We start from the raw sequence: 3,059 nt of genomic DNA, 5'->3' as shown, positions 1-3,059 counted from the left end.
TCAACTGTGACCCATTAAAGACTGGAACAGATAAATGTATTTGATTGACATCTTTGCTGAGATTTTGATGGGAGCAAACTGTCTGTTCTCAGTGAAGATGAAAGCTGATTACACAAAATAGCAAGAAGAATGGTCAGTCAAGGCCAGAAAGAGACGGTGGAACAGGACTGAAAGGTACGTACAGAGCAGAGGCTGTGTGAGGTCTTGGTGCTCATGCCTTAGAGCACTGCAGCATAGCTGTTGTCCACACCAAGTGCTCGCATGTTCCAAAGGAACACAAAGACCTGAAGGTGTCAAACACAGAGAAATGACAGTATGTGAAAAGGTGGAAATTATCCAGACTTGGTCAGAGCAGGACACAGAGATGTGCTGAACTAAGATACTGTACCTCTCATCTAAGTAAAAATCTATGCCAAGCAAAATGGAAGAGAAGTCCACTTGTCGAGATTTTTACCAATTATCTACCTCAGTTCTGAAGCTTTAAATAGTATAACTTGTTTGTGGGTGCTAAACACACCCCTCTTCTCTGGGGAACTTATGGATCCTTAAGCACACGGACACAGAATAAGCTACAGAAAGCAAGCACCTTACAAACCTTAACTTTCTGATGAAATTCCTTTCCCATACATGATGGGAAAAATTTACAGCAACATTGTCTTCCTGTTTAAAAAATGTGAATGAAAACATAAACAGGCACCTTAAATTGTGTTGTATTTACTTATTTGAAGTGTGTCTGTGTTATGTCTGTGTGTATATCAGTGTGCTGTTTGCATGTGCAGTGCTCATAGAGAGCAGAATTCGGCATGTAAACATCTGTTCTAAATGTGCGTTTAGCCACTGAGCCGTCTCTCCAGGCCAAACACGTATTTTACATGAAATACTCTATCTAACCTCTTCATCAACATTTCTAATATAATTAACTCGAGATTTATTTACTTCTTTTATTTTTAATTATATGTGAGCATTATATGCAGATGAGCACAGGTGCCATAGAGGCCAGATGAGGTCATCCATGCCCTGTTGCTGGAGTGACAGGTGGTTGTAAGCCAGTTGACTTACATGCTGGAACTGAACTCAAAGGCCCTGCAAGACCAGCCAGAGCTCTTAACCTCCAAGCCCTGGCTTCAGCCTCCTCTCTCTGCTCTTGACTGTGGCTGTGACTTGACTATCTGCTTTGTGTTCCTGACTTCACCTCTCATTAACGATGGTCTATGACCTGAGAGTTAATTCAAATAAACCCTGTCCTCCTCTATGCCAGTTTTGAATGTTTTAGTGCAACAACGGAAACAGAATGGGGAAATTATCAAAACTTTTGAAACTTTTCCTATACTTGACAAGATGACAAAACAAAAACTAGGCAATGCCCCTGAAAACCTCAAAATGAGGCAGTGGTAAGAAATCATTTCTATATGACATGATCATTTATAGCACAGGAAACTTGAAGCAGCAAGGGAGCCAACCTATAGGTACACAATCCAGGCATGACTGACAACGAGAAGGTTTGGACCTCAGGAAAACTTGAGTACTGAGGGGTGTATTGGGCTGGGCCCACCAATATTCCTAAAGGCAATAGTGTTTGGTACCAATGTTGCTGTTACTGTTTGTGGTGAATAATTTCTCTTGCCTTTCTTCTCAGATGTTTACTCTAGTTCCTTGTCTCTTACAATGAGAAGAATCAAGACCCTTTATGGAGTTGTTGACACATTATACATTTTTCTCTGAGTTAGGCATTGGGATCTCCTTCAACATTATCCTCTTCCTCTTCTACCTTTTTGAGTTCCTTCTTGAACGCAGGCTCCAGATCATTGACCCACTCATAAGTCTCTTGGGCCTCATCCACCTTGGGATGCTAACAGTCATTGGATTCGCAGCTGCTGACATTCTTGCATCTCAGAAGATGTGGAATGACATCAAGTGTAACTCCCTGATCCACTTGTACAGTCTTTTGAGGGGCCTCTCTCTTTGTGTCACCTGCCTGCTGAGCATCCTTCAGGCCATCATCCTCAGCCCCAGAAGCTCCTGTCTGGCAAAGTTCAAACCTAAATCCCTACAACAGAGCCTGTGCCCCCTTTCTGTGCTTTGGGCCTTCTACATGTCCTGTGGTGCTCACTTCTCCTTCTCCTATGTTGCTAAGTACAATGTCACCTCACATGGTCTCATATTTGTCACAGAATCTTGCATTATTTTACCTATGGGTTATAGCAGCAGATCCTTATTTTCCATACTGAGGATATTTCGAGATGTGTCTTTTCTAGGTCTCATGGCCCTTTCCAGCGGGTACATGGTGGCTCTCTTGTGCAGACACAAGAAACAGGCTCAGCACCTTCACAGAACCAGCCTTTCTACAAAAGTGTCCCCAGTGCAAAGGGCCACCAGGACCATCCTGCTGCTCATGAACTTCTTCGTCTTGATGTACTGTTTGAACTGCATCATATCTGCCTCCAGACTGATGCAGGACAGTGACCCAATCCACCACAGTATCCACATGATGGTCTCCAGTGGCTACGCCACTGTCAGCCCCTTGCTGTTCATTGGCACTGAGAAACGAATTGTTGTCTTCTTACAATCCTTGTTGGGGAGGACAGCAAATGCTTAACTAGTAATTGAAGGACGAGTTCACTTAAGGAGCCAACTGACAGATGCTCGCTGACAGATGGTGAATCCCAGCCTAGTGTTCATGCTCTTACAGTGTTCATGCTCCTGCTTTGTTAAACTGCTTCCATTGAAATGTGGGTTAGAACACCTGTAGATATTTGAGCCAAATGTCTTCATGTGCATTTCTACTTGGTGTCATCAGGGATCACCTGTTACACATCACAGATTAGGGTGCTCTGTGCACCTATCAATAACCTAAACTGTATAGCACTTTTTAATAAGCCAATCACCTTAACACTTTGTATTTTACCTAATTAAATATGGATGCATTATCACAAAATCGCATATCATTCATCAACAGTTCTTTCATAGTTATGGAAAAATAATTGATTCAAAGTCTCAGATGCTTGCTTGTTTATAGTAACAGCACTTAACCACAGCCACGATGGAAATAACTCTCTGTC

General features: G+C 42.5%; 1 pseudogene; it reads left to right on the top strand.

The window, feature by feature from the left end:
* Positions 1-1,665: 1,665 nt before the first annotated feature.
* Positions 1,666-2,713, top strand: LOC132653989 (vomeronasal type-1 receptor 90-like; annotated as a pseudogene).
* The last annotated feature ends 346 nt before the right edge of the window (positions 2,714-3,059 follow it).

Source organism: Meriones unguiculatus, chromosome 5, assembly GCF_030254825.1.
Source record: "Meriones unguiculatus strain TT.TT164.6M chromosome 5, Bangor_MerUng_6.1, whole genome shotgun sequence".
NCBI lineage: Eukaryota > Metazoa > Chordata > Mammalia > Rodentia > Muridae > Meriones > Meriones unguiculatus.
Note: the sequence above shows the minus strand (reverse complement) of the source record. Positions and strands in the feature narration are given on the sequence as shown.